Below are 16,087 nucleotides of genomic sequence, written 5' to 3'. Positions count from 1 at the left end.
TCTGCCTAGACCCCTCAGTTACAGTGTTTGTGGAGGAGTGATCAGAAGTCAAAGGGAGAGAAAGTGCATAAAATATTTGTAAATCAAAGACCTGGCTCCCGTGCTCCACCTGTTTCCCTGTACTGCCCTCTCTTCAAACGTGCCAGAATTGTCCCTAATACCACGACTGCACTATTGGCTTTATGGCAGATCCACCAAAGTCTCAAGACAATAGGGAATCACTGTCCTGGAGCTGACCTAAGGAGAGGCAGAACAGCAGGCAACCTGGGGATAGTGCCTGTCCTGGTCTAGTAAAGGATGAAAAGAGAAATGTGTTGTGATGGAGCTATTGAATGCTGCTTATGTTTTCAACAGCTACCTCTCTAAACAAATACCCTTTAAAAAGATGTTATAAAAAAGCCATATCACTAAGAGTAAATGATACCCAAGGTCGATGAAGCAATTGTTAGCTTTTATTTACAGCATATATGTGTATAAATGAATATATATATATATATATATATATATATATATATATATACACATAACATATAATATAATGTTCTGGGATGGAGAGGTGGCTCAGCAGTTAAGAGTGCTTACTGTTTTCCAGTGGTTTCCTAACACCTGTATGTGGGCTTACAGCGATCTGTTAACTCCAGTTTCAGGGGATCTGACACCCTCTTCTAGCCTCCTAGGGTGCTGCATGTAGCTGGTATATACACACATGAAGAATACCTATGCACATAAAAGAAAATAAAAATAAATCTTTTAAAAAAAAGATAGTGTTAAAACAGAACCATGGAATTTTTGCCTGTATTTCCTTTCTGATCTACAACAGTAAAGATGACTTTAAAAAAAAAATGAATATATATGTGTGTCTGCGTGAGTTAATAACTACCACATGGGTGCAGGCGCTCATGGAGGCCAGAAGATGGCATTAGATCTCATGGAACTACAGTTACAGACGGCTGTGAGACACCTGATATGTACGCTGGGAACTGAACTCCGGTTCTCAGCAAGACCGTAAATGCTCCTAACCACTGAGCTGTCTTACAGCCCCTCAAGATGACCTTTTAAGCCAGGCAAGCTGCAATCTTGATAGTGCATCAGCTCCATTTAAAATGTCATCTGTAGTTTTCTGAAGGACATGTCAAATGAGGGCAAAGCATATTTCAGTCTCACTTCTGGCCCCCCATGGTGTACAATGCCTCTATTTGTTTGCCTCCAGACTGGGAGGGTGAGCTCTTAGGCAATGATTCCTAAACAGAGGCAAGCCAATGCATTCTATTTGAAGCTTCCTGTTTGTGATAAAGACTAGAGTGTGATATATCCAGAAGGTCCTAAGACCTTCAGATCCAACTGGTTGAGGTTCCCCTGATAGTAACCAGAGTTGTGAGGCATCTGCATTTTGATGCCTCATGTCTTATGAGAAACTGGAGCAGATCATGTCAAACACACATGATGGAGAGAGGACACTTTCAAATGTGTTAGAGACAAAGAGACTGTCTTCTTCACCACCCCACTGGTCCCAGGCATGCATGGAACAGAGCATCTGTAACTGGGCCATCAGTAAAAATCCGTTGTGGAGAAAGTGGCCGGGATCCTGGAGGTACCGGCTGTCCTGGCTAGTTTTATGTCAACAGACACAAGCTAGAATCATCAAAGAGAAGAGAACCTCAGTTGAGAAAATGCCTCCATAAGACTGGGCTGTAGGCAAGCCTGCAGAGCAGTTTCTTAATTTGTGACTGAGACAGGAAAGCCAAGCCCACTACAGGTGGTGTTACCCCTGGGCTGGTGGTCCCTGGTTCGCTAAGAAAGCAAGCGGAGCAAGCCATGAGGAGCAAGCCAGTAAGTAGCTTTCCTCCACGGTCTTTGCATCAGCTCCTGCCTCCAGGATTCTGCCCTGCTTAAGTTTCAATCCTGACTTCCCTTTGATGTGGAAGCCTAAGTCAAATAAACCCTCTCTCCTCCCCAAATTTCTTTGGTTATGGTTTTCATCACAGCAATAGCAATCCTAAGACAAAGGGAACTGACGACCAGTCATGCACCAGCACAACGCTAACGTCATTACGCACTAACGGCCAGCAGAGGGCGGGTACCCCAGTCTCAAACTTTCCATGGCTCCCATTCAGGCTCAGTAGTTCTTGGATTGGGTATTTCTACTTCAATTCCTGGTCAGAAGCAAGGAAATCCAGCGATTTTACTGAGGGTCTGGTAATGTCAAAAGTGAGTGAAAAGTTCTGAGAGCCTCGTTTCCAAAACAGTATTCGGTTTGTTGCTGCCTGACGTTTCTGTCCCACGCACAGAAGATACAGATGGGCATCAACACAGATGGTCCTTCCTTTTCCAGGCTCCCGTGGCTACCTTCAACGGTCGTCGTCGCTTTGGAGGATTCGTCTTGGAACGGGGTATTTAGATTAGACCACTTCTGTTCTCCAGCGCCAAACTCAGTTTAGGCTAGCTGAGGGACAGGCTCCTGCTCACACATTTGGCAGTAGGATGGAGGGGAGGCTGCCTGCAGAGCCTTTGCTGAGGCAGCAGCAAAGCCAAGGGCCTGGAGCACACGTGTAAGGACGCCCTCTTCCCCATCTGCCATTGGCAAACCCTCCCCTGAGTGCTCTTTAGTGTTGAGAGACAAGGCAGCAGCAGAGGGTCCGAACTCAGCAGCCAGGCAGGTCCGCCCCTTCTGGGCTAGGTGCAAGAGGGGTCTGGGACTTAGCAAGCAGGAACTCTTGGCTTCATAGTAAGATTGCAGAGGGAAGAGAACTTCCCTGAATCTGCCTTCCACCAAGTGCTGACCCCTGCCCCTGACAGGGTATTGTGATGACTGGGTAAGGCCGTGGCTTTCCTGAAAACGCTCCTATTTTGCTCACACTGAAACAGTTACCGTTGACTTTCATTTTTAAAGTAATCTGTTTCCACGTTGTGGAAAAGGGCAACCTCAAGAGATTTTTAAGACACCCCCCTAAGACCCCTTGTGTTTGAATCCTGCCCTGGAAACAGTTGAGAAGGTGGCATGGATTCAGCTGGCTGCATACCAGGTCTAAAAATGGTGAAACAGCCATGACCCCAGATCCATCACCAATCTTCTTTGTTGTTGTTGTAGTTTTTCATAGTTCTGAATAACACGTGTTCATCAGTGCCTTAAAGCCAAGTCCCAGGGTCCCAGGGCTGTACTTCTAGCTACTCAGAGGCTGAGGCAGGATACTGGAAATTGTAGGTTAGCCCGACTCCACAGTGAAAACAGGTCTAAATGAATGAGGCTCTGAAGCTGAGTCCTATAGTGGGGCTCAGACCTGTTAGCTCCCCTTTCAGGAGCATGATCCATGGGACTGCTGTGAGGTGGAGACAAGGGAGCCTGCAGAGAGACTCCCTGTGGTTAAGTGCCTCCACTCCTGAGGGAAGAGGGGAGGGCTGCAGCTTGGCTGTTGGCAGGCTTGCTTGTCTGGCATCCATGAAGGCCTGGGCTCCATCCCCAGAGACACTGTGAAGCAGAAATGGTGGCCACACCTGCACCTGAGCTTCCAGGAGAAGGAGGCATGAGAATCAGGAGGGTCCTGTGATCCTTGGCTGCCTAGAGAGTACAAGGCCAGCCTGGGCTGAAGGAGACCCTGCCTAAAGACAAAAGCAAAACCAAACTGAAGCAAACAAAGATGAGGAATTGGATTGGGTTTTTGTTTTGTCTGTTTGTTTTGTTTTGTTTTGTTTTTTCAACAGGGACAACTTTCCCAGGGAAATGGCTGTAATTGTTGTGGAAATTCTGGTGTCAAATGCTAGGTGCCATGAGGGGAGCCAGGTTCCATGGAGGAATGATGGACACTGGGCCGTGGCAGGGAATGGACAATGGAAACCTGGGAGGTAGTGTGGAGACAGGTCATACACACACATGCTGGGGATTTGTGCAAAGGAATCAAAATCTTAGTGAACGAGACCCCTGGAGAAACTTGACCATCAGAAAAGAGAGTGATGCAGACAGGTTAAACCCGGTAAGAGCCATCCAAGAGTTCATACTGACCTGTCTCCTGTCTGTCTGTCTGTCTGTCTGTCTACACAGGGCCTGCCTATGTTTTGTGAGCTCTGTCCCTGGAGAGTCCTGCCATGACTCTGCCAAGCAGGAGAAGGGTCTGGGGTCTCCAGAACCCTTAAGGAAAGTCGTTTGCACAGAAGATAAGCATTTTCTGTGAGTCGTGAGTACTGGAGGTGAGGAAGACTTGAGGCACAGGCCAAAAGAAAGGTTCCCTGGTTCAGTCATCATCTTCCTGCCTGAAGAGAAGAGCCACACCCACTGGAGCCAGGAGAGAGCCACCTCACTCTACAGTGTCCTTGAAGGGGCCACCAGGTGACTGCTCCCTAAAGCCATACCCACTCTGCCTCCTTCATCCAAGGTGCTTCTTCTGACTGAAGTGGTGTGCACAGTGAGGGCTGGCTGATGCTTTAGGTCGGCTAGAATGTGATGTCCCAGCCACCGTGGAGAGCCCAGAGAAGGGTCTCCCCTTGGTCTGCACATGGCCTCAGCAGGAGGCCTCACCACCACATAAAACGCTCTACTGCAGGCTTGCCAGATCCCTGGCGCCCAGTGTGCTCCGGGACCCTGTGCTCGCTGGCTACTTGTTCACATGACACTGGAAACCCATGCCCTTTCCAAAGCCTCTCCTGGTGTGGGTTGGTGGGGAGCGAAGTCCCACTCAGAGGTCTGGTGTTGTGTTCCCGCCAGGGAAGGCGGCCTCCATCCACAGCAGTGGCTGGAAGGGTCCCTGCACACCACGTGTGACTGTGTTGAGACTCCTTGCTCACAGCTATGATGTCATTACTCCCCCTCCTCTTGCTCCTGGTTTGTGGTTGGCATCCTTGCTGCCCTCCCTCGGCTTGGCCCTCCTGTTGGAAAGGCAAGAAGAACAAAGGCTCCTTGACCATCCCCTCTCTTGCTGTTTGTCTTGACAGCATTTGGCTGGCCGACCTCACACGGAAGGCTGTCTTCACATGGGAGCCACACTGGTGCCGCTCCCACCCCTCACCCAGGCAGGCCCTATCTTCTCTTGGGTCTGGAGAGGGTGTGCTTGCACATTGAAGGGACTCTGGAGCCCACCCTGTGGTGGAGGGGGCTGCTGATGAGTCAGAGCCAGGCCTCCTAGAGTCCTTTCCACCATACACCACAGAGCCAGATCCTCCCCTCTCCTGGCCTGGTAGACACCGGGCACAGGGGGACTGAGGCCTGGGGGACACGATGGAGTTGGTTGTGCCCCAGGCAGGATGGCCCAAGGTTGCGGGAACTGGGTATCAGGGTCTGCCACCAATGGCCCTGTTTGCCCTGCCACTGTGAATGCATGGTCCTCAAACCCAAATGCCCCTCCTATTCCTGGAAGGTACTGGGAAGTTCCTAAGAGATCAGCCCTCACCCCTCCTGGGCCTGGCTCACCTGCTCACTGCCTTCTGGGGCTTGAGGTGCTGAAGAAGCAGGGTCCTCTGCTTTGTCTAGGTCGTAGTCTCTGGGCTTTGGTTCATTGTCCTAGGATGTAAGTTCAAAGCACTGCTTAGTAATTCTTTTCTTCTGGAAGCTAGCAAGAAAGGGGGAAGCATTTCAGTAACTGGTTCTCTAGGAAGGTGCAGTGAAGGAGCCTATAAATGAGTAGGTGTGGAATGCCAGGAAGCCTCAGTCCCCAACCCTTTCAGGTGGCAGTGGTGAAGCCAAGTCCTGGAGACAGCTGTGGTGGAGGTCTTGCTGGCTGTGACCAGAGAGTCCTGGAGCAGCTGAGCCTGGGTGTCCCAGCAGCCCGGGGACCTCAGCTAGCACAGGGATGATAACGGGCATGGGGAACTGGCCTTGCTCAGAATCCACTGAGGATCCCGGAGAGCCTGGCCAGGGTGAGGGCCACTGTGATGGGGCATGCTGCCATTTCATAAGCTGGTCTGGAGACAGTAGTTTTGGGCATGCTGATGGAGAGTATCCCTGCAAGCAAACAGGGACTCCAGAGGCTGACCTTGGGTCCTGGCTCCCTGGACCACAGGAGCAGGGCCACATCTGACTGCCAGGACTTTAAGCAGCCCCTGAAATGTCTGGTTGGACTCATTTCTGACCCCCTACTCCCCGTCAGGGTGAAGAGCCTGATGCCCCACTGTCCATTTGGTTTCAAATCCAATGCCCCTTCCTGTTTCCTTTGATGGAGACACAGGCAAACCCTGGGCTGTTTTCCTAGTCTGCTGAGTGCTAACTCAGGCAAGGAGACTCCTAAACCAGGATGAGAGAAGCTGGTGGTGGAGATGGTCGTGCCTCCCATATTGCCTTTGTCAGGATTGCCTTGGCATCTTGGCATTTATGACCTTGGTATGACCTTCATCTTGCTGGTGACAGCACTGGTCCTTGGGGACTCCTTGAGTTTCAGAATGTGACTTCCTCCCCTTCCTGTGGGGCAGATAAACATGTGCTCATGGGCACTTGGTTTTGTGGTCCTTGGGGAGCTGTGTCCTTGCATTAGCCACAGCCAAGCCCTGTCTGTGGTTCTCAGAAGTTGTGATGTGCTCAGCGACTGGCCTGCACTCCTGAGTCACATTATTCCTCCATAGACAGTGCTCTGCTCTGGGATGGCCTTGGGGCCTGGGTCTCCTGTTTCCCTTCCTCCTTGTCAGTGGTGAGGTTGCTGAAGCAAAGGCCAGCGTGGCTTCCGTCCCAGGATACTTCGTGCTTTCCTTGTAGGATGTCTCAGCCTTCTTGGCCTCTGTGACATCTCCTGTGGTCCCTCTCTGTGGTTGCTGATCAAGTCTTTTTTTTTCACTCTTTTCCACCTAAGGGTCTTTTGAGCGCATTTGGGACACATGAGGGAAGCACTCTCTTGTGCTGGCCCAGACTGTTCAGCTCTTTAGACAGTGTGGACAGTGTGCCTCCTTGAAGCCTCTCTGGGCAGCTCCTTACAGGGCTCAGGCCATGCTCCAGGGATGAGGGAGCAGCAGAGCCTTCACCACCAGCCCTTTGGTCCCAAGGCCTCTGGAGAGTGATACCCTTGAGGCCCCACCTCTCTGTTTCATATTGGATATCCTAGAACCTTAGTGCTTTCTCTCACTTAAGATTTTTAATTTCAGATTTATGTATCCACACATCTGCAATGCATTTTCTAGTTTGTCATGCACATATGTCTCCCTTTTGTATAATTTGATGCATATGAAAAATATAGTATCCGTGCTGGTTTTGTGGATCACACTTGTAATCCTGATGTGCAGAAGGCTGTGTAGAATGAAGGTGTCTGTGAGGTTAAGACCAGTGTGTGCTTCTGTTTGAGTCTCTTTTTAACGTATGAGTCTTGTTTGTTTGTTTGTTTGTTTAACAAAGCTAAAAGATACCTGTGTTCTGTGAGAATGATTATTCTCAAAAAGAGTTGTCATTGAACATTTAAAATTCCTTCATCATCAAGGAATATAACTATTTTCATTGTCAAACACCATGATTAAAAGTCTGACAAGATGGATATTGTTTCATTCACAGGAAATACTGAGCATTCTATAAGTGTCCTAAGAGTTTCTTCTTTGTTTCCAAGTCTGGCTAAGAAGATATTCTCAGAATAAACCAAATATAATTAGGGGCTGGAGAGATGGCCACAGGTAAAGAGCACGGGTTGCTCTTGTGGAGGGCCTGGGTTCTCTAGCGCCCACATTGAGATTCTCAACTATCTGGGAGTCCAGTCTAGGGGAACTGCCCACCCTAGGCATCAAGTGTATAGCATACATGTAGGTAAAATGCTGATACACAATAAATGAATCTTTTTAAAAATAAAATTATTTATATAAGAAAAGGCCTTAGTATAGTATATAAAAAAGATTTTTTTTTGAGACAGGGTCTCAGATTAATTTTTAATAAGAAGGAAACTTTGATCCTACTTTCTTTTTAAAAAAAAAAACTTTTTAATCGTGTGTGTGTGTGTGTGTGTGTGTGTGTGTGTGTGTGTCAGTGGAAGTCAGATGTGGGTGTCAGATCCCTTGGAACTGCATTTATAGGTAGTTGTGAGTCACCTAATGTGGGTGTTGGGAACCAAACTGAAGTCTTCTGCAAGAACAGCAAGTGTTCTTAACTGCTGAGCCATCTCTCCAGCCGGCTCCCCTAACACTCTCTGGGTGTCACTGGCAAAAGAGGCATTCCAGGAACGCCACACCGGTAGCTGCCTGATTAGTTCTCTTTGGAGTTTTCCCACTTGGTCAAAACCAAAATTCACAGCTATGATGGAGAACTATTTCAGGGGGAGTCAAATGTGAAAAGAAGTAAAAAGTACTCTGTTGTGATATTTTTATTGTGCACCCCAATAAAGCTCATCTGGAGATCCGAGGACAAAGCCAGCCACTGTATTAAACATAGAGGCCAGGCAGTGGTAACACACACGCCTTTAATCCTAGCATTCAAGAGGCAGAGATTCATCTGGATCTGTGTGAGTTCAATGCCACACTGGGAACAGAGCCAGGCGTGGTGGTACATGCCTTTAATCTCCCCACTAGTTAACCAAAGAGGTCTGGAGGTCAGTACAGACAGACAGGAAGTGATAGACTAGGAGGGCGGAAAGAGGAAGTGATGTAGCTGGGCAGAGAGAGGAAGTAACATGGCAGGGCATGGAAAGATACATAAGCATGAGTATACAGGAAGTAGCTCTCTCTGGAGGCTGAGGAGTTGGTAAGGTGAGGTTGGCTGTGGCTTGTTCTATTCCTCTGATCTCTCAGCTTTCACCCCAATATCTGGCTCTTGGTTTTTTTTATTAATAAGACTGTTTAGCAATTCGTCTTACAGTACTCCAGTAGAAGAGGAAAGTGGACCACTTAGGACAGGTGTGGAGAGAGTGTCTGGTGTCTCCACAAAAGGTAACTAAGAGGTCTTGATGGCTCTTGTTACATCGGCACAGGTTGCTAAGCAACCACACCTTCTTTCCAACACTGCTTAAAGTGTATACAGTGTATACCAAAGCTTAAATTACTTTTCTCCATTAACAAAGCTGTGAAGGGCATTACTAAGGTCTGGGAGTGGGGAGTGATGGGAATATAAGGTTATTCATCATTTTAGTCTTAAGTAAGCACAGTCTAATTACTATCCTGGGCATCACTGATTGAGGAGTTACTGGGAATCTCATCTGACCCTAAGAGAGAGTAATTTATTTTTGTCTTTAGTGAGATGCCTCTCAGAGAATGCATGTCTCAGTGAGCTATTTGGCCCTCCTGTCTTCTGGGCAGTTTAAGCAGACGAGGTCCGAGGAGCAGAGCCCCCCTCTCTCTCCTAGCCCTTTCAAGCCAGGCCATTACAATTCCCCGCCTTTCTATCTTGGACCACTTCCCATCTTGGGAGAACTGAAAAGCTAATGCTTTGGACTCCCTGTGGATCTTCACCTCCTGTGTGCCTGTGGGACCTGGAAAGAAGGGAGTCATCTGGACAGGCCGTGCTTGCCATGGACAGTTCTCTAGTTCCCTGTTCACAATTCTGCTGGAAGCCATTATATGTAGAGTCCACTTCTTTAAGACAAAGTGATGCTTTCTTACCTATTTTAAGATAAAATGTGAAGGCTGTAGAGAGAAATAGTCCGTTTATTTTCTGATGGGGCATCGAGTGCTTCACACAGTGGTTGAGTGGAATCAGTTCTGCTGTCGTAGCAGCTAAGAGAGCACACAGCATTCCTGAGACCCATGGTGTCAGAGTGAGTGAGTCAGACTGACCCAATCATCAGGGTGTGAATAGCTGGCTAACAGAAAAATACATGTTTGGGCCATAGTGGGTGCACTGGGTGGTGGTTCTGGTTGTCCCTGGGGTCCTGAGTGCCATCCTATCCTGGCAGCCCTGAAACCCAGGGTTCCTCTCCATGCAGAGGCTATGTTTGCAGACGGCCGTGGCACAGCAGCAGAGGGCAGAACATCAGTACCTCCTAAGAGCAAGCCCAGCCCTTGCCACTCACTTAAGGCTTGTGTGTTGTGTGTGTGTGTGACATCTTGGGTCTTCAATGATGTGTCCTTGAAGGGCCAGTTTAAGAGGATATGAAGTTTGTATTGTGGAAAAAATGTAAACAATTCAAATTCCTTAATGTGAAACCATATTAAAAGCCACACTGGGTTTTAAAACTTTAGGAAGCCTGCTTTTCCCTGGAGTTATCCACTGTGCTTTAAGGGAAAGGGTCTGTTGTCAAGGAATGGGGTCTAAATAAAGGCAGTCATAGCTTTGTACTGATGAATGTTGAGGGGCATCCTGCACACTCAATCACATCTAATTAACTTCCACAAAGTTTAGGAACAAATGAACTATCTCAAGATGAGGTGTATGATAACTATTTTACAACTATTATGTGATCTCTTAGAATTAAAAAGAAAATGCTAATCAACACAAAAGATTGCACCCTCCTAAGTTGGGTGGTTTTGTCAACTTCATAAAGCTGGGAAGTGGGAGCCTCGTTTGAGGAACTGCCTCAATCAGATCAGCCTGGGGGCAAGTGTGTACTGGGCATTCTCTTGATGATTGGTGGGCTCCAATCCCACTATGGACAACACCATCCCTGGGTAGGTGGTTCTGGAGTGGATAACAGAGGTAGTTGAGTAAGTAAGGAGGGGAGACCCAGTAAGAAGCACTCTCTGTGGTCTCTGCTTCAGTTCCGGCTTCCCGGTTCCTGTGCTGCTTGAGTTCCTTCCTTGGCTTCCCACAGGACGGAATGTGACCAGGACGTGTAAGACAAAACCCCTTCCCTCCCAAGCTGCTTTTGGCCATTGTTTCTCACAGTAGTAGTCAACAGAACTAGGACATTTAGCTATTGGTGAAATTATTAAGGCCACTCCACGTAGTTAAAAGGGAGGTTTATTTAGTGGCGTAACTTACAAATGAAGGGATAGGTAGGTTGCAGGGTCTGGGGAAGACGTAGCGCAGTCCAGTGGTGTTCTCTGGAGAACTCTGCTAGGTCTACCTCTAGAGTCCAGGGTCCAGGAACCAAGAGAAAGCGGCTCATCCAGATCTTGGGTCTTCAGGGCCCTCTCTTGGCCCTGCCTTGTAGGCTGACAGTTACCGAAGCCTCAATGGGGGTTGGAACTTCCAGATCAAAGCTGGAATGGCTACCCACTACAACCAGCCCTGCTGGCTAGTCTTACGTCAACTCAACACAAGCTGAAGTCATCTGAAAGGAGGGAACCTCAACTGAGAAAATGTGAAAATGTCTCCATAAGATCTGGCTATGGGGCATTTTCTTAATTAGTGATCGATGGGGGAGGACCCAGCCCATTGTTAGTGGTGCCATCCCTGGGCTGGTGGTCCTGGGTTCTATAAGAAAGCAGGCTGAGCAATCCATGGGAAGCAAGCCAGTAAGCAGCACCCCTCCATGGCCTCTGCATCAGTTCCTGCCTCCAGGTTCCTGCCCTGCTTGAGTTCCTGTCTTGACTTCCTTTGATGATGAACTGTAATATGGCAGTGTAAGCCAAATAAACCCTTTCCTCCCCAAATTGATTTGGTCATAGTGTTTCATCACAGCAATAGAAACCCCTAAGACACCAGCCAATGAAGAAATGGAGGAAGAGGCTTGCATTATGGTGATTAAAACAAAACAAATCTGCTCTCTGCAGCCAATCTGCATGCCTGCCATTCTAGACTGACATCTGACTTTGTAAGGTCATTAAACTTCCTCACTTACACTAAAAATGCCAATCAAGCTTTAGCATAGGTAGGAAATACATAAGACCTCTATTTTAACATAGATTCTTGTAGGCTTCTAGCTGTGCTTCTGGAACCCTGGAGTCAAATTTATGGGTGAGATTTGTGTTTACTTCTCCTGGTTTGATAGACAGAGGCTGCAATCTGATCTGAATCTTGCTGGCATGCCTGGAAGCTGCCTTATTGATAAATGGCTAGGCAAACTCTGACTTCCCCCATCCCACTCCTGGGCTCTCCAGGACATGTAACCTCTGCCCATTACCACTCACTCAAAGATGGAGCCATCCAGTTATCCTACTTACAAACGATGTCCTCAAGGGAAGAGTAGCTCACATCCATGAAGTATTTCAGATGAGTCTTAGGCGATGTGTCTCTCAGAGACCCCGTCTCCTCAGTAATGGCCCACACAGTCTGGAGGCCTCATTGCTCTTTGGGACCAAGAGGGAAATCTCAGTACAACCATTCCCAGTATAAGAGAAAAGGGCTGGGGTCATAGCTCAGGGGCAGAGTGCTTGTCTCGCTTTCAGTAGGCCCTGGGGTTCAATCCCCAGAAACACAAAGGGGGTGGAGAAAACAACTTTATATCCTTGAGATATGGCTTAGTTGATAGAGAAACCCGCCTACCATGTGCGAGCCCATGTGCAACACTGCATGCACCAACAAAAAACACTTGAGGTTTTGATGGAGTGAAGAATGAGGCTGTGCTTCCAATGTACCCTTCCACATGCCAGTTGCATTCACATGATCCTCTATTGGCCCTTGCTCTTTTGTCATGGTTTTGTCTGGCCCTCGTCCAGTTTCTAAGATGGAAACGAGACGCGAAAAGAGAGTAGACTATTTTCCCTATGATGTAGGGAGCTGGGGCAAGAGAGACATTGAATGGGAAGTACTACTATATATGTTGTGCAACTTGTCCTACTCACCCAGTGCATCACTCTCATGGCCACTGACATCAGCATTGAACTTCATCTTTCAGGCAGCATGAGATAATAATAGAGTGAAAAATATTTAGTTTTCAAATGGAATCCTGATCTTTTATTTCCATGACTAAGTTTTTTTCCGCCTTGAATAAATAAAACCCTTCATTTGGGGCACTCATAGACATTCTAATACACCATTAATCACCATAATTTTGTTCTCACTATGGGAAAATATTTGAAATTTTAGCCTCATGTGGTTTTTGGGCTTTGAAATCTACCTATGGGATCTCAGTGTGTCCTCTAACACTCTTGTCATCTCCCGGTGGGGAGAATGGAACTCCAGACGCACCTAAGGAAGAGGTCTTGCTTCTGACAGAGCACTGGGACACAGGCTGTACAACAGAAACTATGTGACACCAGCAAGAATAACACAGGATTCCCAGTCCTGAGCTTTGCTGGGCCATAAACTGGGGTAATATCTATAACATAATCTGAGTCCTCCTCAACAAGTAAAATTTGACAACGCTGTTCACACAGAATGTAAGGGCCACTGGCACTCAAAAAAACCACATTCCACTGTCTGCACTTCTTTGGCTTGTGGATCTATTCCAATGTAGAGATGCAATCAGTCCAACTTTAAGAGTCCCCATTGTCTATCACAGTGACAAAACAAGTCACAAGGCGAAAAGGCTACTTGGGAAAAGCCTGTCCTGCCAGAAGGCATGGCCAGAGCTCCTAGAAAAACTCATCCGGGGATGTGAGAGACTGACAATTCACACAAACACACACACACAAACACACACACACACACACACACACACACACATACACACACACACACAAGCACAGGCACCACACACACAAAATCAGTGGGATGCAGATCTTAAAGCCTGAAAAGCACAGAAATACAGAAAAAGTGAGAAAGAGAAAGAGAAATTCAGAGAGAGAGAGAGAGAGAGCGAGCGACTATCACTTTCGGGAATGGAAAACACTCCATCATATTATCAAAAAAATTCTGTTTTCTGTGTTAAGAAAAAGGCGTGAACAAATTTCAATGCGGGCCTCAACTTCAAACCTTCCCAATTTAGTAGAGAAAGGATGGCCAGGATCAAGAGAGAACATGGAGGACATAATCCAGTTGAATGGAATTTAGGGGTGTTCCCGGGGGTGTGGCCTGTCGATGGGCGTGGCCACAGCCTCCCTTTAATAATCCTCCCTTCAAGTCAGTCAGCCCTGACCCAGGATCACTTCCCAGTGAGCTCACAGGAAGACAGAGGCAGAGGTGAGGCTCTGGGAGCAGACAGACATGAGTGAATCACAAGTCAGGAGGGCTGGATCTGTGAATTCAGAGGCGCTCAGCTCTCCTTCCAAGAGAAAGCAGCCGGCAGAGCAGAAGGGGGAGGATGAAGAGTCTTCTGAAAGTGTAGCACAGCGCGCCAGGGGCTTCGAGACCTCTCCCCTGACACAAGGTAGGGTTTGGATGGTTCTGGACGGACTGAGGGGCTAGGGAGACACAAGAGACAAGTCGGGGTAGGAGAGGAAGGAAGGTGGCAGGCTGTGAGCTCAGTGCCCTCAGAGTCCCAAATTAGGCTGGTGGCTGCAGTGGGGTGGGCTTGGGCTTGGGGGGAGGGGCGGCGGTGAGGCTCCCCTTCTTTGCCAATGGCTGTGCCAGCTGGGTTTTCCTTTGCGACTGGATTTTTAGGAGCGTTTGCTCAGGGACATCCCCGGTCGTGTGTACAAGCTTGTGTAGGCCTTGGCGAAAGACGAAATGGGGACTTTCTGGGGACTAGACCGGTTTTGAAGCCAGTCTTGGAGTTTGGCCTCATCCAGTGGGATCTTAGACCTGCAGAGAAGGGTTAGGGACCAGTCACTAATCACCTCTTCTCTCTGCAGACAACAGAGGGCCCAGTCCAGAGGAGGCCAAGGACTCCAGGCAGAAGGGGTCTGGGCAGAGTTCGGGAGGCTCCTCCTGCAGAAGCCACCAAGGAAGAGGCCGCCCCAAAGAGAAGAGGAGGAGGGCAAGGCAACCTCGCTCCAGAGAGAGAGGCAGAGACAAGGCTGAGTCTAGCCTAGGCAAACACCACCAGGCAAGAGGTAGGTCTGGGCTGGGGCTGGGCTGTGAGGGCCCTGGAGCCTTAGGAGCTGACCAAAGTCTGGGGAGGAGGTCAGGTGGGGGAAGGTGTGACCTGCTTTCCTGGGGGTTAGGAGGAGGGACCCTGTGGTGTGGGGGTGCTGGTCCGGGTGGTGGGGGTGGGTGCCCAGTGAAATGGGTCTCCAAAGTGAGTATTTCCGGTGGTCTCTCCCACAGACTGCCTGCACAGAAGACCATGGCGGGTCAAGGACAGAAGGCCCCAGCCGAGATCTCCCGCGGTGAGTGTCAAGTGCAGCCTCAGCCCCTCTGGAGACACCAGCACTGCTGCTCCTCCACACAGGTCTGCCAAGAGGCCCAGGCAACATTCTCCAGAAGCCCTGCCAAGCAGGGCGCGCTCACCGCTGTCCAGAGTCATGACCCGCATGGGGGCCTTGGAGGTGGCCCTGGAAGAGCTGCAGGCCCCAGGAGGAGCCTTCCTGCACACTGTGCCCTCCAGGAGGAGCAGGAGCAGCAGCAGCAGCGGCAGCAGAGGCGGCGGCAGCGGCGGTGGCAGTGGCGGCTGCAGGGTGTGCACAGTCTCCCAGCGCGCCTGGCTCACATGGCAGCTGGCACATGCTGGGACCGCGCTGAACTGGGCGCTTCACACAGTCAATCACATCTTGGCTGCTCAGGCCTGGCTCCCCAGCTACCCCCAGGTCCATGCCTACTCCTCTGTGGCCCCAGGCCAGTGCCCACCTACTGGAAGACTCCCTGGGGACTTGCATTGTGGAAAGAAAGCCTAAAAGGACTTCATTCATTTGTCCACCTTTCTGAAACCTGCCCGTGCCTCGGTGATTCTCTGAAAAAACACCGACTCTTGCAAGGAAATCTGCAAATGGAGGTTCCCTGTTGTACAGACACCCTCCCACTCTTTCGGACAGGCTCACTCAGGCCAAGTGGCTGTTGAAGGTGGTTTCTTTCTGCGGGGCGCGCTTACACTCTGTCTGAAATCCACACTTTGCCCAGGAGCAGCAAACCGGACTGCCAGCTCATCGACGTTTTTGAATATGGAAGAAATTCAGCCCACAACTCACACACAGTTCCCTAGAACCTCTTTGGGAGAGAGTCTGTCCTTCTAGTCTTTGAAATCTGTGATGTGTTAAGTCTGGCCTCTTGTTGGGTTGTTTACTTTCTAGTTTGTAGAAGCAGAAGCATTTCCATTTTGTAATGCTTCATCTCCCGTCGGTTTTCACAATTCTTCTCAAGATGTGATGTATCTGCATAGAATGCTTGAGGTGGACGTACACTCAGCCCTCAATAAAGTATTTATGGTTGAACACTATTTGTCTTTGTGGATTAATTAGAAGGAAATTACAGGATAGTTCTCTCTGTGTATGTGTGTGTGTATGTTTGTGTGTGTTTGTGTGTGCTCACGCACGAGCACGCATGCACTGGAGTGGGTGACCTGATGTG

At 48.9% G+C, this 16,087-nt stretch overlaps 1 long non-coding RNA gene across 1 annotated transcript; it reads left to right on the top strand.

Annotated features, from left to right (window-relative positions):
* The first annotated feature begins 1,673 nt into the window (after positions 1-1,673).
* Positions 1,674-14,624, top strand: LOC131903694 (uncharacterized). Its single transcript, XR_009377566.1, has 3 exons — positions 1,674-2,390; positions 4,037-4,321; positions 14,437-14,624. It is a non-coding gene; the product is annotated as an uncharacterized LOC131903694 (long non-coding RNA).
* The last annotated feature ends 1,463 nt before the right edge of the window (positions 14,625-16,087 follow it).

The sequence above is a fragment of the Peromyscus eremicus genome, chromosome 2, assembly GCF_949786415.1.
Source record: "Peromyscus eremicus chromosome 2, PerEre_H2_v1, whole genome shotgun sequence".
NCBI lineage: Eukaryota > Metazoa > Chordata > Mammalia > Rodentia > Cricetidae > Peromyscus > Peromyscus eremicus.
The sequence above is the reverse complement of the archived record's forward strand: the minus strand, read 5'-3'. Positions and strand labels throughout refer to the sequence as shown.